The sequence below is a fragment of the Malaclemys terrapin genome, chromosome 9 (genome assembly GCF_027887155.1).
Source record: "Malaclemys terrapin pileata isolate rMalTer1 chromosome 9, rMalTer1.hap1, whole genome shotgun sequence".
Classification (NCBI taxonomy): Eukaryota; Metazoa; Chordata; order Testudines; family Emydidae; genus Malaclemys; species Malaclemys terrapin.
Window position 1 is genome coordinate 94,075,997 of NC_071513.1, and position 23,331 is coordinate 94,099,327.

At 41.1% G+C, this 23,331-nt stretch overlaps 1 protein-coding gene across 6 annotated transcripts in view; it reads right to left on the reverse strand.

Annotated features, from left to right (window-relative positions):
* Positions 1-23,331, reverse strand: part of TBL1XR1 (TBL1X/Y related 1) — a 172,433-nt gene that overhangs the window by 51,152 nt on the left and 97,950 nt on the right. For 4 of the 6 annotated variants that reach the window (XM_054039321.1, XM_054039323.1, XM_054039324.1 and 1 more), the window contains one exon: positions 5,388-5,455. The exons of the other annotated variants lie outside the window; for them this stretch is intronic. The gene's annotated coding sequence lies outside the window, so the exon portion shown is untranslated. The remainder of the gene's footprint in view (positions 1-5,387; positions 5,456-23,331) is intronic. 6 annotated transcript variants of the gene reach the window in all.

Below are 23,331 nucleotides of genomic sequence, written 5' to 3' on the forward strand. Positions count from 1 at the left end.
AAATTTACTGTGAAGAGAAAATATTTGCAGTTCGTAAAAGCTAAACAGCAGCAGTGATGAAAATATGCTGCATCTTGTATCTGCAGGCTAGCGATTATACAGGCAGCTGCAGTGACGATTGCCCCACAAATGACCTCTTCTGTTTCTTTTGGGGGATGAGGTAATTACAGTAACTACCTCTGCTAGTTTAGTCTTAGGGCTTCTCCTTACCATACGCTGCCATATTACAGGAGATAGCTTTTCAAATATAGCCAATGTAAGGTGAACTCCCCTCAAACAACTGAATCACAGTTTCAGAAGTGAAAACTGCAGCTCTCACATTTCTACAATTCTAAAAACATGAACACTTTTAAAAACATGGGTCAGTAAAATAATAAGTTAATGGGGTGGGGGGTGGGAAAGCCCACTAACTTTTCGAGATTTCATTATACCCTAATAAATACTGCTCACCGCACTTAAATCATTTTTACAGATTCTCAAAACTGTATTTCTTTGATCCCAATGACTTCCCGACATCTTTACCTGCAATTAGTTTATATACTTACAATGTGAATGTCTTTCAGAATTTCCTTATAGCTGATTGATCTGGGGGCATCCAAAGCTACCAAGCACAACCCCCAGGTGGTGGATGGGGAGTGTCCACATGTGGGCAGCTCTGAATAATGAGCCATGGACCTTAGGTTGTACTTAGGGCTGGTAATCTCGTAAAAACAAATGTACCACAGAAAACTTACTACCGGAGCCATATTGGTATGCAGCAGGCTCGAACAAGAGATCAACTTCAATTGAAGAATATGATGGACATTGCCCAAACCCATAAGGAAATCCATGTCCTGAAAACTCCTGTTGCTCAAGGCCAGGTCAGTAATGAAAATCAGATTTTGGAATCTGAGAACAGTGTATGAAGCTATTAAAACTGCTCAAGTAATTAAAGAAATGGATAGATACCATCTTGATGTCCTTGGAATCAGCACAGGTAGATGGACAGGTTCATACAAACAACACTTTAGAGAAACAAATAAGACATCATCTACACCTGAACATCGGTAGTAGACATGACGCTAGCATAGCAATCCTAATGGTGAATGAAGCAGAGCAGGCATGACTAAGTGGGAATCAGTCAATGAAAGAATTATTAGAGCTCACTTTCAGACTAGAGTCTTCAAACTAACAGTCATACAATGCTAGGGTGACCAGATGTCCCGATTTTAGGTAATAGGAGCCTATATAAGAAAAAGACCCCAAAATCGGTCTTCTATGCACCAGGGAACAAAAAGCCAGATGAGTAACATTCTTTTTAGGATTTTTTATAGGATGTGTTAATTCAGGTCCCAAAACATGATATCCTAGTGACTATAGGCAATTTTAGCGCAAATTTTGGCAGTAACAACGATGGGTTGGATAAAGTTATGGTCAAGTGCAGCAGGGATTTGGACATGAACCAAAATGGTGTACGGTTATTAGAAATTTGCAGTGTAAACAACACTGTGATAGGTAGAACAGTATTTCCTCATAATGAAACCCATAAGGTGATATGGAATTCCCCAGACGGTACTACAAAGAACCAGACAGAAAACTTATGCATTTCAGTAATGTTTTGCAGCTCATTAGCAGATGTATGTGGGTACAGGCGAGCAGATGTGGGCAGTGACCACAGTCTTTTTATCACGAAGTTGAATATCAAGTTAAATAGAATGAAAAGGTTAAAAGAAGACCTCACATCAACAGTGCACCATTAAAAGACCCAAACACAAAAAGTGCTTTTCAACTTGAACTGAAGAACAGGTTCAGTGTTCTAATAGAGTTAACTGAAGAAAACTAAGACACTGATACTCTGTGGGAAAACATCAAAGACTGCTATCTAAAAAGAGCTAAGATGATTCCAACAACAATGAAATCTAAAACGGAAGAATGGATTAGCAATGCTACTTGGGCAACAGTGAAAAAGAGAAGTGTAAAGCAAAAAACTCATGCAGGCTAAGAGAATGCATGTGGTAAGAAGCATACAGAAGTTCGGATAGAGAGGTAAAAAGGAACACTAGAAAAGCTAAAAAGCCATATATTGATTAAAAAAAACATCAAGAGCCTGAAGATGCTTGCTCAAGACATGACCTTACAACCTTGTATAAGATAACTGAACAGCTAACAGGAAACTTTAGCAGTGCTGGAGGCCCTATTAAAGATGCAAATGAAAAGACTCTTAGTATAGAAGAAGAACACAGGAAAAAATGGGCAGAACATTTTCAGGCTGTTTTAAATAGACCAAGCCCAAGCAAACTACTAGAAATACATGATGAAGACCTACCACTAGAGCTTGATATTGATTCAGGAGATATAATAATGGGAAAAAAAGTTAGAAAAGCCATCAGTAAATGCAAAAATGGGAAAGCAAATAACATTACTGAATAGATAATTTAAATGAGAGATACAATAGTCCTCCAGACTTTCCTTGTGTTTTTGGGTAGAATATGTAATGAAGAAAAGAACCCAACAGAGCTGGAAGAGAGGCTTTATAATGAAATTGCCAAAGAAGGGTGATCTTACCAATTGCAATAACTGAAGGGGAATCACATTACTCTCAGTACCTGGAAAAATCATGGGCAACATCATCCTGGAAGATATCAAGAAACAACCTGATCTTCAACTTGGAAGGAACATCCAGGTTTTAGACCTTGAGATCAAGTGCAGACCATGCTGTTGTTCTCAGATGAATTATATAATTAAGTGAGGTGTGGCAAGCACCTCTTGTGATAAATTTTATAGATTTCCAGAAGGCTTTTGACAGAGTACACAGAGCCAGTCTTTAGAAAATTATAGCATTCTATGAAAAACCAGCAAAAATAATCAGAATCACCAAAGATCTATATAATGCTGAATGTGTAGTCGGAGATGGTGACAACATCAGTCAATGGTTTGAAGTGACAACTGGAGCAAGGCAAGGGTGTATTATATCCCCACTATTGTTTGCACTGGTCACTGACTGTCATGAGAAAAGTAACTGCAGAAAGCAACCAAGGAATTTTATGGACAAATGACAAAGCACAACTGAATTACCTTGTTTTTGGTGAGGACACGGTCCTCCTTATTCAACATATCACTTAATGGAAGAAAAGCTTTAGGGAGATAAACATACCAACTTGTTTTGCTGTATCAACAAGGGGAAGAAAAAATATATGGCAATCGGTGTTCCAAAAGTAATCCTTAGAGTGGAGGAAGAAACACTAAAAGAAGTCAGTCATTTTACCTATATAGGGAGTGAAATGTGCAAGGACGGTGACACCATGCTAGATGTCAAACAACAAATATCAAAAACAGCAAACAGCTTTCATAAACTTGAAAAGATTTGGAAAAAGTAGCTTGATTGGCATGGACATAAAATATGAATTTTTAACACCAGCATCCTGTCTCCCTTTATGGAACAGAGTTACTGAAGTTTACAACAGAAATTGAGAAGACCAATTCATTTCAAAGTAAATGCCCGCAGTAGATCTTCAGAGTCCATTCGAAAGTGCTTCTTTCAACATCAGAAATTCTAAGTAAACCAAGCCAATCTAAAAAATCAAATATGGTAAGATATGGCAATTTAGGATATGCTTTAAGGATGTTATTAACACAACTTCCTTAGCAAGTAATAGTATGTACACCACCTGGAAAGAGAAAAAGAGGGCGACCTAGAGAAACATTATGCAGAACAATAAAGAAAGAAGCTAAATCCATCAACATGACAGAAACCTGAACAGACCAGCACAAGACCGAAATAAACAGCAGAAGCTAGCGGAGGCCCTATGCACCTGAGGGTGCAGGATGATAAAGAAAAATAATAGCTGATTAATGTTACTTAAGCATTAATTATTCCACTTTTCTTTTACATAAGTCTGAAGGGCATGTCTTTCCACCTCCCCGAAACACAGAAATCAGAGTGCAGAAGTGTGTATTATTATCTATGCTTGTGCATGTGTATATATTCCATACTCTAGTAAACATAACTGCATGTTGAAAAACAGACATGCACACAAGCATGTTCAAATTTTAAAGGCATGCTTGTATGCACAATCCAGTGATAACAAGGAAAATTGCTTCCCTCTTTATTCTTACCAGCATAAATCTACAAATGGATGCCCCTTTCCTAGCTGTGGGCCTCAGCACTGCCCGGTGCCAACAAACCCTACTCCCAAAACCTGAAGATCTTCCTACCTCCCCCCTCTTTTCTCTCTCTTTTTTTTTTTTTTTAAACCACAAAGAATAGGTGATCCCATTTGGAATTTTCAATGAAAGCACGGTAGTAGCCCCACTGACTTCAATTGCGCAAGTATTTTGCTGGACTGGGGCTAAAGTAACCAGACACTTCTGGGATCGACACTTGAAGTCAGGGAGATCCTCCTCTCTGTTCTGTTCCTCTGTACACTTGAGGTGGCTTGTTGAAACAATCAACCTCTGTCTTTGAGTGTCCTCTATAGACGTGTGATTCTTCACAATGAACGGTTACTCTAAACTGTAATGAATGGTGGGGAAAAGAAGTCTGCTACACCCACAAGACATTTGTTAAGTTACAGCATATATTAAAAATTCCACAGATACAAGTACAGTATCAGTTACTCCCTGCTGCAAGAAAAGGCACAATTGTGCTCTCACACAGTACATGAACATTGCTGTTGGTATACGGGTTCAGAAAATAATCTTCCCTTTTTTTAAAATGTGAGGTAATCTCATCTCTATTATGGTTCTGACCATGAAACAGACAATAGACTAAAGATAAGAGAAGCAGGTTAAAGAAAAATTCAAGAGGTCAAGAGAGACCAGAGGGGGAACTCATTTATATACATATATTTTTTAAAAATATATAAACAAAAACATTATTGTAGTACATTAGAATCAGGGAAAAGAGGACTAGTAATGGTACAATTTGTCTGAGTAAATATGACCACCGAAGTGCTTTTGTTTTTTTAAACCAGCCAAAGTTTTAACACTTCAAATACACATCCTTCAGCCCATGTGCAATATCTTGTGTATGAAACATTAAAATAAAGTACAAAGTTGATCCATATTAAGATGATAATAGCTCCATACTTCAGGGAAACAATACAGCTGCTGTAAGTTGTTTTGTCAAAGGTCTATTTAATAACATTTCCATACTATGAATTGATGTGTTATATTAGAACGGCTCTCAAGGAGACGAATATGGATTTATACATTAGAACATAACAGCTCCAAAGGAACTGTTAAACACTATCAAATAAAATAATACATAATGTAAAAACTCAGCAGACTGCAAAAATTAATACCTAACCAATAAGGTGAATGCATATAAAGTCTGATACCAGTTTATGTCAAAATAATAGTCCACCTCTATTTAAAAAATAAATATATAAATCATTGAGTGTCCTTACCAGAACTACTCTCTGAAACCTCACAAAATTGTGATGTGGCAGCAGTGCAGCCCTTGGTATTACACCACCTGTAACACAAACCATATTATGATACTTTCTGTCAATATATATTTGAAAGAATAATGGAAATAGTATAAGAGATATTTTTCTACTAATCTTTTCTGCAGAATCTATTAAAGCAACATTCATAGTTTCCTAAGGGGCAAACCAAAATATCACACAAATAGCCGTATCTTAATTGCTTTAGGAGTATATGTTTATTTTTTTAAAAAAGGAAATTCCAAGTCAAGTTTCAACTCTATTCTTGCCTCCTGCTTTTATGATAAAAACAGAAGCACTAGTTTCAGATTAGAAAGTTAGAAGTGCTAAAAAATTCCATTCAGGCTGATTTCTCAGGATGACTACCTAGAATTTTACAACAATCCAACTTACTCATTACCAACATCTAAGTAATGAGACAACAACTTAGTGTGGACTACAATGGCAAAACAATGTCCAAGATGACTAAACATTATGCCAACTATGGATGTTCTCTTACGGTTTCTATTACTTTATGTTTCTGATAATTTCATCTCTTCAGCTACATCTCCAGTTTAACAATATTTTTATATAGAAATTTCCACAGGTATGGGGGTTAAAATATAAAGTGGTCAAGAAAAAAATTGGTTCCTCGGTCATAGAATTACTTATGTTGCACCATATAAATTAACATTATAGGTGTTGCAAATCAGGACGATGTGTTTACTTGAACTGTACCAACATTTTTCAACCTGGCCACTTTGGAAATGGACTTTAAGTAGGGTGACCATATTTCCCTATTCTGAATACGGGACACCTGGTAAAATTACAGTAACTCCTCACTTAACATTGTAGTTATGTTCCTGAAAAATGCGACTTTAAGCAAAACGATGTTAAGTGACTCCAATTTCCCCATAAGAATTAATGTAAATGAGGGGGTTAGCTTCTAGGGAATTTTTAAATTTGCACACACACACACACACACACACACACACACACACACACACACAGTATAAGTTTTAAACAAACAATTTAATACTGGTACACAGTGATGATGATTGTGAAGCATGGTTGAGATGGAGGAGTCAAATGATGGGATATTTTCCAGGGAATGTCTTGCTGCTAAATGATGAACTAGCAATTGGCTGAGCCCTCAAGGGTTAACTCTCACAGTCTACAAGGCAGCAGGAATGGAGAGAGGGGAGAGAGCATCGCAGACATAGACACACACTGTGTGTGTGTGCACGCGCGTGTGTGTGAGAGAGAGATGTGCATTTCCCCTTTAAGTACTGTACACTGCCTTGTTAATTAGATCCGCTTGCTGAGACTGCAATCCCTCTGTCCTGAGCCCTGTCGTGTGTTCCCCCTGCTCTATGGAAGATGGGGTAAGCGGGATGCAGGAGCAGGGGGGAGGGGGACACCCTGACATTAGCCCCCCCTTCCTTCCCCTGCACCCCCCCCCCCGCATCCACCCCACAGCAAGCAGGAGTCTCGGGGAGCAGCTCCAAGGCAGAGGGCAGAAGCAGCACATGGCCGTGGGGGGAGGGACAGCTGCAATTGCTAACCTGCTGGGCAGCTGCTGCACAGGGAACTTAGGGAAGCAGGGAGCTGATGGGGGCTTGGAACCAGGGTGGACCAGCAGCCCCCCTATCAACTAGCTGAAACAGGCTGCTTTTCCTGCAAGCGGTAGACAACGCAGGCAGCTGCCAAACTATGTTAGAAGGGAGCATTGCACAACTTTAAGCAAGCATGTTCCCTAATTGATCAGCAACGTAGTAACCACGTTAACCGGGATGACTAAGTGAGGAGTTGCTGTACTTGTATTCAAGTGAGTTCAATGACAATCAATCAGAACTATGCAGTACAAACATTCAAATTATCATCAAGTTGACTGAGCCCCTGTGAAAAAGAAATACTGCATACTGAGACTTTTTATTTACTTTCTTATCTTTAAGGCTTTAGGTTTCACACAGGGAGAGGTCTCACACACACACACACACGGGTGACCGACCCAACCCTCTCTGGCAGGCGCTCTCCGCCCATCATGCCTGGCTGGGCCCTGGGATGGATCTGCCTCTCCTGGTACCTGGCACCACATCTTCCCAAGGCAACATGTTAAGGATGGGGCACGCAGGGTCACAAGGCCCCCCTCCCCAGATTTCTGCCAGGGTTCACACCAGAATGTGGTCAGCAGCAGCCTTTCGGCACTATGCAGGAGGGAAGTGATGGGAGCTGCTTCCAGCCACAGGGGAGTGTGTGTGGGGGAGGTGGGGGAGGAAATGACCTGGCCCGTGTCTTTGCGGATCTCATCTCTTCCCCCACCCCTCCCCGCTCCACCCGCCCACCCACCCTACCCCACTCTCCCCCCGCAGCTGGAAGCAGCTTGTGCCTTCCTCCACGCACAGTATCGAAAAGCAGCTTACCCCTCCAGGCTGCTCCTAGCCACCAATATAACCAGCCACCTCCTGTCCCCCGGCTACAAAAGGGGTTAAGCCCTAAGGATGGATTGTGCACCAGGCCCAAGGAACCTGACTGCAGAGGCTTCAGCGAACCAGGCCAAAGAGGTGGCTCAGCAGGGGAGGGTGATGCAGCAGCCCCATACTCCCTGGGGGCAGGACCCAGGGCGGGTGTGTGTGTGGGTGAACAGAGTGTTAAGCCCCTGCTTGAGGGGCTGCTGTGAAGCCTGCAGATTCAGGGCGGGAACAGGCTGGAAATCGCTTCCCTCCCCCCACTCCAGAGCTTAGCTGAGGAGCGGAGAGGCTTCCCCATGCCAGTGCTGTGCGGAGCTTTGGCACATGCAGGGCTCAGTTCCTCCTGGCCAGCGCCCCAGGCTTCCCCAGGGTGCCAGCCCAGCCAGAGGCAGTGAGGGAAGGAAGGAGCCTGCTTGCGAGACTGATGGTGACCTGATCACTCCGACCAGGGCCTGGTTTCCGCATAGTGCTAGGTGCGGGATATGGAGGAGCAGCGGTGCTGGTGTGGGGGTGTGTGAAGGGGTAAAGCAGGGAGAGGATAGCGAGAGGGGGAGCACGTAAAGGGCCGATGGGTGGACAGCCAAAGCGAAACATAACCGGCTGCTGCCTGACACCAGCCCGCACTCACCAGCCACTGCAGCTCACAGTGCGCAGCCAGTGCCATCCAGAAACAGGACTGGGGATTGGGCCCTGCTGGCTGAGAGCTGGAACGCAGCAGGGGCTATGCTGATGGACCAGCAGGGTGAATGGCTGGCCCCACGCGTTGCAGCTTTGCCCCGCCACCAGCCTTGCACGCCCACCCCCATCGTTGGGCCACTGGACCTCCCCACTCACCGCTGGTGGGCAGGTAGCTGGCGAGCAGGGATCCGGCCATCAGCAGAAACCACCAGTGCTGATGGGGGCAGACAGAAAATACTAGACAATTTGCCCATTTTTTAAAAAAAAGTCAGGACACCTGTGGGAGGGCTTAAATATGGGACTGTCCCTTTAAAAACGGGACGTCTGGTCACCCTAACTTTAAGGAGTTTCCATGCTTCACAAAGCAAGCAAAGGTAAACCCTGTGGATTATACAAAAGACCCTACAGAGTCCATGTGGAGGTTAGAAGCTCCACAAAAGTCCCTATAAGAATCTGTGTTTCAGAAAAAATGCTGTTTTCAGTGAGACTAGGATCAGATTAGTAGTAAAAGAACCATTTGTAATGGAATACACATGATAATTTTGGCCAAAGTTCAAGTCAAAACCTCAAAATGAGTGGCTGATGGGTATGAATGTTAATTATTTTCTAGAGACTGAGCTAAGCAGGACTAAAAGCCATAAAACAGAAAAAGACATCACAGATAACACAGACTTCCCAAAGTTACTGCATATCCAGGGCTGAAAACATGGAAGGAAATCCATCAGAGAGCATTTAGTATTCCAAAATTTCCAATCACTCTTGACCTCTAAAATAACTCAGTTATAAAATACCTAAGTCTTCTATCAGCATTTGAACCAGAATTTAATGTGCTGGTTTTGGTTCTGAATGACAAAAATGTAGCTCATTTTTAAACCGCGGTCAACAATCCATCAGACATGTTCAAATTTCCCAAGAGATCTAGCTAATACATTGTAATCCAAATCAATGACCAAATAACAGGTTGCACCAGCATGGCTCATTCCTAAACTTCATAACAGGAGATTTAAGAGGCTAACAGCTATCACTCCCCTTTGGGCATTCCTGACAGCTGAAACACTCTCTATGGATGGAATCTTTTAATCTATGGAAAGAACTAAGCGAGAAAGAGAGATGAGGCTGCATTTCATTGAGATGGCACAAGCACACATTGATGTATTTTTGTATTATCTGTATGTACTGAATTGTTTGTGTGCTCAGAGTGCAAAGATATCCCTAATTTATAAATTAAATGTTAATAGATATGTAATTCGTACACCCACTTCAATTCTGACGTGATATTAGCAGCTAATATTAAATGAGACACTAGAGTTAGAGATTAATGCTTTATACCACTTGAAAGCTGGGTATCAAGCTTTCAGAGGCAATACAGCACTTGGGTCCGTATCATACAATCAGGCCCTCCTGAATGGATCCAAATGCAGGATCAGGACCTTGTTTTCTACCTCTAGAAGTCCAAGGCAGTGGCTTCTAAAATGATATTGGAATTGAAATGTAAGGGAAGGACAAACAGGGAACAGCAGCAGCAATCTGAATTACATGATTTTAAGGCCAGAGAAACCAATGGGACTGTTAAAATCCAAATTATTGTGACCTATCAGGGCTTGACAAAAATGCTACTGCTGGAAAGCGGAGAATCACAGGGCTAATAATGGGTAACAGTGGACTTTTCAAATGTCACTAGTCCTTCGTTCTAGCAATGCTTATCCATAGTGACTCATGACTGAAAGAAAAGGTCCTGACATCATAACCAATGTAATTTAAATTTTCTGCTAGAGTTTTAAAGAACAGGAATACTTGTGGCACCTTAGAGACTAACAAATTTATTAGAGCATAAGCATAAATTTGTTAGTCTCTAAGGTGCCACAAGTACTCCTGTTCTTTTTGCGGATACAGACTAACACGGCTGCTACTCTGAAACCTGCTAGAGTTTAATATCTGTTGTTCTGATGGCTTCCTATAAACCTTTCTGGAGATGTGAATTGTATAGCATCAGCACCTACTAGTACTGCTAAAGCTGACATCAAAAAGTTAACATTATAGACACTGTTTAAATCTCAGATATAAAATTTAGCTCCAGGCTGAATCTTAGTAAACTAAGATCATTAACGGGATAATGATCTTTCTGTTTAAGCAAACAAGGGGAAACAAGCAAACAAGAGATTGAAATGTTTATAGAAGCTATACTAACTTCCAAATTTTTAGTTACAACTGTGAGTATTTTACTTTCACAGTAAAATTATGCTTCGTATTACCAATTCATATTGTTTGCTGTGGTTATGCCAAACAAGAAAGAACAGGGAGGCCTGAAGGGAAAGCAATGCACTGAACAGAAGCCAGTTTGAGAGGAATCCCTTTCCTCTTTACAATTCTCCATAGAGCATACACAAAAAAAACTGTACAAACAGAAAACTGGAAATTCATCCATCAATTAGCCTCCATTAGTACAACAGGAAACCTGTTCACAGTCAACTGATTTGCCACAAAGAGGGGGAAACACGGACTAGGTAAAAGGCACACTGATTCAATAAGATTTTAAGAGAGTGACTAAGGAACAAAGTTGTATTTCAGATGGACCCTAAACAACTGGACACATGCTGCTGTAATTTACATTGATAGTCTAGGGTAGTATCTCAGCCAACTTCAGCGGTGTTGCTCCTGATTTACACCCGTTTAACTACTTCAAAATTTAATTCAGTAAATTCATTTTAAGTTTTTTAAATACTTGTCTATAATCAGCAATTTTTACCTACTGCCTGACTTGTGTGTCCTTGGTAAAGGAGGAATTAAAAACAATAAACCCACCCCCTACCCTCCCCCAAAAACCATAATTTTCCAGTTTGTTCAGTTTTCAGTGCTTCTGTATTTTAGGCCTTGTCTACACTGCCAATTTACAGCGCTGCAACTGTCTTGCTCAGGGGTGTGAAAAAACACACTCCTGAGCGCTGCACGTTTCAGCGGGGTAAAGTAGCAGTGTAGACAGTGTACCAGCACTACTCCCCTCTTGGGGGTGGGTTTTTTACTGGCACGACTACACAGCCATGTTAAAGCGCTGATGTGGCTTTAACGTTACTAGTGAAGATGAACCCTTAGATTGTAAATTCTTTGGGGTGGTGGCAGTAGTGTGGCCAGGTGTCCGGTTTTCGACCAGAAGGTCCGGTTGAAAAGGGGACCTGATGGTGTCTGGTCAGATATAGTGGCTGGTTACAGATCTGCTTCCTGAGGGTGGGGGAGGCATGGAGGTGCTGAGTCATCACCCATGCCAGCACTTACTCAGCCAGGTCCACCTCCTACTTGTATCGGGTGGCTGCAGCTCCCAACCCCAACGCCGCAGGCAAGTCTCTCCCGACCAATGCATGGACGGGGTGGGAGCAGAAAAGCAGTGGTTTTGGGTCACCAATATGGCCACAGGGGGGAGAGTTGTGGACACTAACTCAGGGTCTTGAGGACAGGGTAGGAACTCAGTCTACTCACAATCTCCTTTCAGATAAAAGCTGGGTTGTGATTTTTTTTTTGGCATACTGTACCTCTACTTTTATTACAATAAACTGAAATTAAAGTCAACATTCTCAAAACAGGTGAAACACACACACCTGCAAGAATGTGCACATCACCCTTGCACAACCAACAGTTGTACATGTTAACAGAGTTGCAGAATATGCAAATGTATACTTGCAGGGTGGGGGCTGGAAGTCCAGGGGGGACTGCACAGGTTTTGCCATTGAACCCATTAAGTATAGCTTTGAAATGCTGGTCCTAACTTTTTGCAGTTTTGAGAACGGGACAAGGATGGCAGGTTTTTATTACTACCAACCATCCATAGCTTAATATTTTGTAACTGAATAATAAAATTAAATGGGAAAACACCAATCCCCAAACTAATTTTAATGCTACAGGGTAGAACTACAAGATTAAATACTCAAAAGTAACTGAAATCCCTAAAATTGTATTTACCCTGCCTTGTTGCAAATCCCATCTATTTTATAGTAGTCAGTAACAACAAAGATCTTCATCCAGCAAAGACTTACGCACTTTAACTTTTCATACAGTGAGTGGTTCCATTGACTCTGAGAATGAAATTAAGCATGTGCATAAGTCTTTGCAAGATCAAGGCCAAAGATTTTATATTTAAATAGAAGTTATTACTTCATGCAATGTGACAGAATATTAGAATTTTAGAATTTCATAAAGAATATTTGATCCTCAAACTTTTACACTGCCATAATGCTAGAAAGCTATTTTTTAGTTTTTGCATTTAACTTCCCAAAATTCTTTTTTAAAAGGAAAACCTCAAGAGGCAGCTGGCTTGCACAACTCTTGCAGTGAAACCAAGTCTCTTGCTCTGCAAAAGGGCAGCCTTGTTAAAACAAAACAAAAAAGAAGGGGAGGAGAGAGGGGGAAGGGGAGCTTATGAAATGAAGGGAAAAAAAGTCATGCTTACTGAACTCAAACATTCTGAAAAATAATTCAACATCAGGCAGAAGCAAGGCAGAAAATATTAAGGGCAAAACATATGTTCATGTTTCTGATAATTATGAGCACTGTTGTTGCTTAGCCATTCTTTTAAATTTTATGAACACAAACTTGTTCGTAACCTAACTATAGGAGGAGCTACTAAATGCCTGCTATAAAAGAGTTTGGGAACCATGCAGTATTGAACATTTTCTCTCTAGTGCTTAATGTGTCCATACATTAAAAAACGTCAACTAAGAGGGAAATACAGATTACTTATATGCTTCAAATTAATGATGAAGCCGCTTTGTTATTACAGGACTCTAAAAGCAGGTGGTTTTGACAGCCACAGAAAAGCAGAGCTAGAGGTACTGCATTTGGTTTGGCTAAGCACTGCAGGGTAGGATTTTCAGTAGCTTTCACCTTTTCTTTTCTTTTTAAACAGCTAATGGACATCTATGGCAGGATTCCACACCCACCCATACTATACATGATGAAACTGTCAGTAGGACATGCTGCTGGATCAGCATGGAATTTTACACCCTTATTAGAGAAGCGGCACCTCACTAAGGCTAGGTCCACACTACCCGCCTGAATCAGCGGGTAGAAATTGACCTCTCGGGGATCGATTTATCGCGTCTCGTTGGGACACGACAATCGATCCCCGAATCGACGTTCTTACTCCACCAGCGGAGGTGGGAGTAAGCACCGTCAACGGGAAGCCGCAGAGGTCGATTTTGCCGCCGTCCCTACAGCGGGGTAAGACGGCTGCGATATGTCGAATTCAGCTACACTATTCGCGTAGCTGAATTTGCGTATCTTAAATCGACCCCCCCCCATAGTGAAGACCTGCCCTGAGATGATAAACTGGCATAGACTCAGCCATCCTGTGTAAACTCGATTCCTCTCGGTTAACAGAAATAACCTTTGGTTAAAGAGAAAAATGTTTGTTGACGGAACATTATTATAAATATTGTTAAAATCCAAGTTTGTCTTTTTCTGAGTTATAGTATTGTCTGCAATGCTATAAAGATGTGTCAGCAATTTCCTTTACAAACTCCTCTTTTCAGCTGACCAGTACTCAAATATTGCTTCTAGTGGAATCAGGCCTATACATTTTTTTAGCTTAAAACCACTTTTTAATTTTTTTTATTTGGTTTTGTGATGAAGGGAACATATAATTTTTTTATGTACGCTTTTTTAAAATTTAATTATAAACAAAGTGAGACCCAATAGTATGAAAATCTCTGCTTACAAAAAATGTGAGTTCTGTTCTCACAAAAATTACTGATGTCTAATTAAATAATTACTGTCTGTATAAAATGCAGTATTTAATTTTATTTTTAAGAAGAAAGAATGGCTCTTCAGCATTAGAATAAATATTAGTAATATCTGACAAAAAATTTCTCTGTACCGTGAACATGTCAAAGAATGCCCCAAAACCAGATTGATGCAGAAACAGAAATAGAGGAGAAAAGGTACTCAAAATAAAAATGGAAAAATAAATAAAAATAAATGTAAGGCACCATCTTGCACTGAGATCCATATGAGCACTGTGGTTTACCTACACTGAAGTCAGTGCAGCAGAGGGGCTTTGTTTTTAGACTATTGTGCATGTGTAACCCACACACCTTCTGGGTGTGGTGTTCTGTCCCATCTAGTGGCACCAAGACCACTTAGACATGCACAGATTCATAGATTCCGAGGCCAGAAGGAACCATTATAATCATCTAATCTGACTTCCTGTATACACAGGCCATAGAATTTACCGAAAATAATTCCTAGAGCAGATCTTTTATAAGAACATCCAATCTTGATTTTAAAATTGTCGTTGTAATTTCTGGTCCACCTCTCCCTCTCCCACTTGCATGAAAATAAGAACTTTGTCACTGAAAAGTTTGATTTACTTCCTGCTTCTTATTCCCTGCACAATGCTCTAATCCAGAGGTTCTCAAACGGTAGGTCGGGACCGCAAAGTGGTTCATGACCCTGTTTTAATGGGGTTGCTACAGCTGGCTTAGACTTGCTGGGTTCTGGATTCAAAGCCTGAGCCCCACCTTCTAGGGCTAAAGCTGAAGCCAGAGGACTTCAGCCCTGAGCTGCGGGGCTCAGGTTACAGGCCCCCTGCCTGGGTCTGTAGCCCTTGGTCTTTGGTCCCCCCCCCCCACCTGGGGTGGGCTCGGTCTTCGGTCCCCACTCCTGGGGTCGTGTAGTAATTTTTGTTGTCAGAAGGGGTCGCGGTGCAATGAAGTTTGAGAACCCCTGCTCTAATCCTCTGTTTCTGAGAGCAGCCAACCATTAAGCTGAGAATCAGAAAGTCAAGTAAGGCATTACCAACAGGGGCTGGTTAATATATAAAAAACAAAAAAGATCCACTTTTCAATTCCATCCTAGAAGGAACGAACCCCTCCTCCCCAAAAAATAAAACAGGGAAAGTGGGTTGGAGAATGCCAAACACGTAAATAGAATGATCTCTAATTAGCATCTCAAAATTGTCCCATGAGAGACCAGTGGGCCTTTTAAAAATGCATTTTCAGTTAGCAAATATATTACTGATGGCAAACATGGATTTTAATTTTATAACGTAATTCAGAGGTAAAGATAGTACAAACACTCACACCATCAGATGCATGTTAACTGAACAGGCTGTAATATGGTACAAAGTCGGTACAGTGCTTTGAACATATAAAATGCTATGTAAAGATTACTGACTGACAATATAAATGTTATACGTGGTATTTCCTTGGTAATGGAACAAATAATATTTCTAATTTTCTTCTATAAAGAAAATGTCAAACATTTCTAATTGCAATAAGGTGGACCCAGAAACCACTTACAGCCCCGAACCGGCAAAGACTTATGTATGTGCTTAACTTTAAGCATGTGACTAGTCCCACTGATGCCAGTGAGACTACTTGCTTACAGTTAAGCACACTGCATAAATGTTGACAGGATCATGGTCCAAGATATCTAGAATAATGGTCACTTCTAATGCCTGAATGTGCGTGGTTCCATTTTCATGCATTTGTAAAATACTTCAGCCAAATTCTAGCACATCAGTTTTTAGCAGAAGTGAATTATACCCCTTCTGCTAGATAAAAATGATACAAGGATCAGAATGCTACAGACAAAAAAAACGTGTTAAGGATGGCTTCAGAAATATTACATTTTTAAATAAAATGAGATCACTGAATATTATTTGTTAGCAAAAACTCTTCTCCCAATATTTGAAAATCAAACTCTATTTAATGTGAAATCTCTCTGTAAAACATTAGTTTTCACACCAAGGTCATGTTCCAAGTTAATTCTGCTCTCCTCCTAATCCCTGTCACTTCCATAATAAATTTTTAGAAGATTTACTTTCCTGAAAGTTGTACTGAAAAAGAATAGGATAGTATCCCTTTAAATAGAGAATCTTCTGGTGGTGCTCACCACGTCCTATGTTGGAGAAGTTCACAGAACCCAACCAGAACAGCAATATGTATATGCATATGCCTTAAATGTTATATATTCAGTAAACAGGATTTGAACCACATTGTGCTGTGCGATTCGTTTGTTTTGTTAAGAACAATAAAAACCAAAAGTCTTCCAAGCACTATCAAAATGTCTGCATTACTTACAGTCCAATCTTCCCTGCCCACACAGATGAGGATTTGTGTTGTGATTCCATAAAGTTTCATTAAAATTAAAATTCTGACTCCCATCTCCAAGCCCTCAACTTAATACTTTTTTTCTTATAGGACATTTCTCTTTTCTGCATAAAATTTCCCATGGTTATTCTCCAATCAGGGCCCAATTTTGTGTGTGAAAAGTCAGGCTGCTTTGGAGACAAGATACTGAAAAAGTGTCGTTTTCTTCATTTTTGAAAATTGTTTTAACTCTTTTTGGCTAATTGTAAGTCAAATGACTTGAGTTAACGCCATTAGCGTTTCTATACATAGCCTCATTATTTACAGGATTCTTTTTTACCAAACTGGAGTATTAAAGTGTTTCGTTTTTAAAGGTTGTCTCTACATGTACTATAACTTTTCTGACTAGTCTTGCAAATGCTACAAGCACGGCTTCATTTACCGGTTTAAAAAAGATCTCTGAAGTCTGCAGCCCTTTTTGTTGCAATGGCAGCCTTCAAAATGTAAAGTGATCAAAAGGCTTGTTTGTTATTTTTTCTGGGGAAAAAAAAAAACACTTTTTTCATGGTGCAATTTAGGGGGGTGAAAATCGCTCTCCTCTCCCATTTCGTGCAGCTGAACTCTCGCCCACCTGTCTCCAGAGCCCCTACCCTCAAGATTTTGCTTATGGCAGCTTCCATCATCACTATCACCATCCCATAGAGAAAGGCCACTTCATTCCCTGTGAACGCCCCTTGGATACATGCCACAGGTTCAGCAGCTGCTTCAGCAGGATCACAAGGAGCAGAAAATGGCAATGTCCCCCTTCCAACCACCTCCATTGTACCTACCACCACTTCCTTCACTTCTCTCTAGAGAGATGGAGTCAACACAATGTGAGTGAGGGTTTGAGAGATAATAGCCGCTGTAGGTTTTCCGGGCACTGAAGAGGTGGAAGCTGCAGGGAGAAATATTCCCTTTCCCCATCCCACACCCCACAAGTTTGAAACCACTCTCCCCATATGTATATCTGTGGGAGTGGGGCACCAAAGCTATCCATTATCTCCTCCCAGCAGCAGCTTCGTCTCCCCTCAGAGGCAGCTGAGAATAGATACCCCCAGCACTGGGATCTTTATTCCCTCTGCAGGGAAACATGTGGCAGCAGAACATGCAGATTCTATATGAGAGTGGGAGGAAGAGGCTGAATCTTCAGACACAAACACACCCCAAGAGGCAAGGAAGTAGAGTGTAGTTAGGCCCTGGCATGGTGGCCTATTTATACCTCAGCAGCGTGAGGCTGCCCAATTCTGCCTGCTACTGCTTCCCCTCAACTCTTGCTCAGGCCGGTCAGGTAGGTCACAGAATATAACTCGAGGGGGTTCAGGTTCACCAATTTCTCTATTCACTCTCTTTTCTATACTCAGTCTTGGTCCATGTTGCACTGGCAGCCCATCAGCTGAGCAATGACTGTTGTCAGAGTTGAGTTGAGACTCCCCTTCCAGCATGGGGCACTGATTCCAAGAATGAACTTTAAATTGCCCTGCCACTCCTAAATAAGTAGTGGAAGCTGAACCCAAGTTAGGCAGGAAGCAAGTTATATCATTGTACAACTGAAGCCATATCACTGGAATTCAGAGAGCTGTCAGGACAGACTTAAGTTTCATTTGGCATCCAGTGAGGGTTTGCAACCCATAAGTGGAAGGTGGCTGAGACTAGGGGGGTCACAGTTTAAGGCTGCTGCTCCAGCACTGCATTTTCTAGAATTTATAGACTGATCTCGTTTCTTTTAATATAGCATTCTACTAACATTGTGTCAGAGGGAAATATACGTTAGTTTTAATTCTGAAGGATGGAGGGCCAAGGATAGCTTTCAATTGCCTTAATGAGTTGTGACAAATAAGATTAATGCACTACTTATTTATCTCTGGAGTCCCTAGTTAAATTCCTGGTTCAGGTTTCAGTGAATATCAGTTGGGTAGCTTAAACCTAGTCTCCCCCCGGCCCCCCCGCATTTGTTCATAAATCACATCACAGCAGCAGCACATAGTTTGCTATATTGGCACTCTGGCTCAAGAGATTCCTATAACAGCAATGGAGTTTCAAGTTAGAACAAAGGTGACCTGACAACATTGAAAGAAGATACTGTAACCACTCAGTTGCTTATCCATTAAACCTGAATCAAGCCAGTGTTTCAAGCCCTTGCTTTGAAGAGCAGCATGATTCATTCACAAATTTAAAAACAATAAAAATGCGTTTGCAAAGACTCAGCACTTTACCTCCTCATTACAAAACACTTTTGACAAGGCTTATTTTTCTCCATTTTTAACTGAGCAAAAACATTACATATTTGTGTATTAATAACCACTCGTCTTATTAAATGGAACAAGTAGTTAAAACCCACGCAAAGAAATTTCACGCAACTTTTTTATACCATTGGAATCTTGTTATAATCTGATTACATATGCTGCCACTTTCAAACCAAGCCTACCACTGGTTGGTTCCTCAATAAAACAAATGTGAGTTAGGGAAAAACATTTATCCCCATTTTACAGATGGAGAACAGAGGCACAGAGAGGTTTAGTGAATTCTTTGAGGTTACTGAAGAAGACTGTGGCAGAGCCAACAATGGAACCCAGCACAGCACCTTAAATGTAAGCCCATGCTCCTCACCACAGCCACTCCAATTTTACTGTACCAGTAAAATTGTTGTACTTGGTTCTCTCACAGAGGAGAACGTGTACATGTACGTGTACGTGAGAGAGAGAGAGAGAGAGAGAGAGAGACAGATTGTGTGTGAGAGTGATGCATGCAAAGTGAGGGAGTGAGCACAAGAGAATGCACAGAGTTAAAAAAAAGCATGGTAAAGTCTTTACATTTATAAGACTTAGATAACTGCAAGAAAATGGAAATAAAGGGTTTCTCTTTCATATGTACATATTAGAGGCTTTTCCCTTAATTGTACTCTTCACAGCCATGAAATTCTATGAACAAACTTCAAATAATATTCCTTTGGGTGGTTGGCAATGGAGGAGAAATTCAAAGGTCATCTTCAAACAACTATGACTGTTGCCAGGAGAGCAGTGTGAACTGCAAGTTCTTCATTGAGCCTTATACTATCTTTCATAACAACTTCTCCTGTCAACTGAATTGTCTTATACTAACCACAAAAGTACAGTAGAAATATCTAAAGGCAAAAATGTAACTAAGTTAATTATTAAACCTTTGGCACTAATAGTAGGTTTTTCTCATGCTTGTAGCAAGCACTGGGAAACCCTGAATGCAGAGGATTAAGATTTCTGTCAGAAGTACCTTTGATGATACAATTGCATCAGCCTGTAAATTTCACAGGTACCAGCTAGTATATTATCTTGCGACACTTCTGGGGACAGGGTTAAATTTGTTATTACAGTGTTTGTTATGATAAATAATTAGCGGAAACTAAACAGACAATGGGGGGGAAGCCCTTTTTCCTCCATAAGTGAACATTTGTTTTCCAGTGCTCATTAAGTAAAGTTAGACAGAAAGAGAGAGTGAACACGGGTGTGTAATGAGATATAAAAACAAATACACACACAGACATTTACTATACGAGAGAAGTCGTGAGCCAAAATTTTGATGCACTGTTGTGGAAACTTTGGTGACATGCATTTAAAACTATTTTAAATACAACAAAATAGATCCAAAGCTTTTTAAAATGTTGCTTGACCCCACCTTGTGTTTTTTTGGCTAGTTCGTATAAAAGGTACTACATGCTCTCCGTTGAAGTAACTTCCCAAAAACGAGAAGTGAGGTTTTTACTCACGAAAGCTTATGCCCAAATAAATCTGTTAGTCTTTAAGGTGCCACCAGACTCCTTGTTCCCAAAAATAAATACCATATGCACTCAAACTGTACGACAGTTCACATATAAACATCTCCCATCCCTATTCTGATTTAAGAATTCATTAAAAGGCCAGAAACTGTACAGATGCCCTATTAATTTATGGATGAGTATCCATGGGAGGGAGAGGAGACAGGAGGAAGTGGACAAGGTAGGAGAAGATACACATCCCACATGGGGTGCCCCATCTAGCAGACACCACCAAGAGATACTCCCAGTTGAATCCAACTGGCCCCACAGACATGGAGCTTACAATATGCATGTGATTTATAAATTTAAGTGTGCACATGTGCAGCTCTACTCTTGAAGAATCAGATGCTCCCCCTGATTTGTCTTTGATTTCTGTACAAGCTGATCATGTAAGGGGGGGGGGGGCTCAAATTCCAGCATATACATACTAGTAGTGCAGTATGATTCTGTTTTCACAAACTAGGGTGATAGGTAGCCAAAACATTGTTTTGCTTCCCCTTGAGCCTCTGTTCAACACAGGTGCTTTTTAAAAATTTATTTTGCTTGATTGCCATTGTTAGCTATTGAAATTGTCATCTGAAAGTGATGTTAAGGGATACTCCACCCTTGCCTTTGACATTCTGACTTCTGTAAAAATTTAAACGCCTTTTTAAATGTGAATATAAGTGATACACACTTTGGGTTTACTTTCCAAACCAAACTTGTATGCAAAGAAGGATACATACTGTACATAAATTAAAAGTTCCTTTAAATGAGCAGAAAACTAAATTTAAAACGTATACTTAAATATTGATTTGTTGAAAGTACATGATCTACAGTTTATTTCCTTTCAGATTAGTAATTAGTCACCCTGACAAAATGTTAATTGCGTGCACGCACACACAAAAAAACCACTTGTCCAGCCTACTTCAGATAGATACCTTAGCCATTGCTAAAATAATCTTATTGCATTTTTTTCCAAATTAAATTCTTACATGTAACCTTAATTATATGTAGCTGTAGCTGGGAAAATCATATTAAATTATAAGAGGCTGCTATTATGTAACACAACTTGAAATGGACACACTTTCCTGTAAAAATCTATACATAAGAGTAAAATCTAAGTTAGTTTCCTAAGGACCATCTGATTTGTATGAATTCATGCTCCTTTATCCTCATACATAAAGATGAGACTCTCTCTAAAGGCACTCATATGCCAGCTAGGCCAGGGGGTTATGAGTCTCCCTTCCAGGAGATGGGAATAGGAAAATTGTGGAGCTTTTAAGACATCACTTCCTGTCTAGCTCTGGATTGCACAATCTACCAATAAGGCTTTAACAACACTAACAGCATCTCACTAATTGGCATAGGAGGGATGTCTGCACTGGCAAAGGATGGTGCCAAAATGTCAGATGAAAGGAAGTGCTCTCCACCACTCCCCAGCTGTTTCAAACCATGCCCACTGCTGAGCATGCATATTGAAACGTGTCCCTTGAAGGGTATTCTGAACAGTGCTACCAGGAGCAGGGAGAGATCACTCTCCGTATGGCCATCAGTCACATGGTGCTCTAAATGGAGAGCTCTCCACATATGGCCTCTCCACATACACTCTCTCCTGTCAGTGGCCAACAGGCAGAGGGAAGGAGGAGATAATCCATAAGAGAACAATGCCCCCCGCACCTGTTATATTACTGGTGCAGCATGATGCATTCTGGGGTGTCTTTAACAAGCCAAGTGGCGCTGAAGAATTTCAGGGCAGGGATGCAGTCAGGGGAAGAATAGAATTTCTAAAGGCTGTGGAACATGCCGGGGGACATTCCTTCTAGTTTTCATTTTTGGAAAACATTCCTCTGCCCGCCCCCACAAATGTAACTGACTCGGTCTACGGTGATCTCATCACTGTGTCTAGGGTCAGCCTGAGCATTCTGGGGAAGGCCAACAAGAGGATTCTGTTTAATACATTCCAAACTGACTAAACCTCCTGTGGCAGAAGTGGAGCCCATCTGCTTCTCCAGGGGCCATTATCCAGCTGCCAACTTGAAAAGAGAAAAAAAGTTTTGCAAGAAACAACTGTCCAAATAAACTACAGTGGATGGAACACTAGGCTGCCGTGGCCACTGGAGAGAATTCTGCTGAACGTTAGTACTTTTACAGAAAAAATAATTTTATTAATAGCCAGGAAACCTCTCTACGGTAGCATGCAAATTAGAGTGCCTGTGACCCTTGCTTTTAATCTTTTTGTGCACAAGAGCATGTGGCTGCACTTCAGAGCAGTCAGCTCAGCTGCAAGCAAGCAGCTGGGAGGGACGTCAAGGTGGCCCTCGTGGCAGCCTGTGCAGTACTTGTTCCCACAGCCACATGGCCTCAGGCCCTCCCCAAATCAGGGGACCTGTGACCACAGTTTCATTTCTCAGAATTGGTTTCCATTACAAAGAAAATAGCTAAACATTATCTTCTCCTTCCCTTGCTGTTGTTCAATGAAAGGTGAGATTCAGTCCTGACATTTCTAATTTCCCCCCAAAAATTCCTGGAAAGGGATGAAAGCTGGGGTGCAGTCACTGGGCTTTCAGGGTCTCCTATTTGCCAGCTCTGGTTAGTGGGATCATCCAGCCTAACTCATTTTCTTTCTCACATTGAAGTTCACCTTTAAGGTTACAACTGTTACAGAATTGCACAATCTACCAATAAGGCTTTAACAACTTCCACTAACAGCATCTCACTAATTGGCATAGGAGGGATAGGGGGGGGGGGGGAAAGCAGTAAGGGGAAACTAAGATACGAGGCCAGCTGGGAACCCAATAACACATTCATCACATCACACGTTTTTACATCTATTGTATATTTAATCGTTTATTTTTACTACTAACTGTCATATGCAAGCAGCAGAGGAG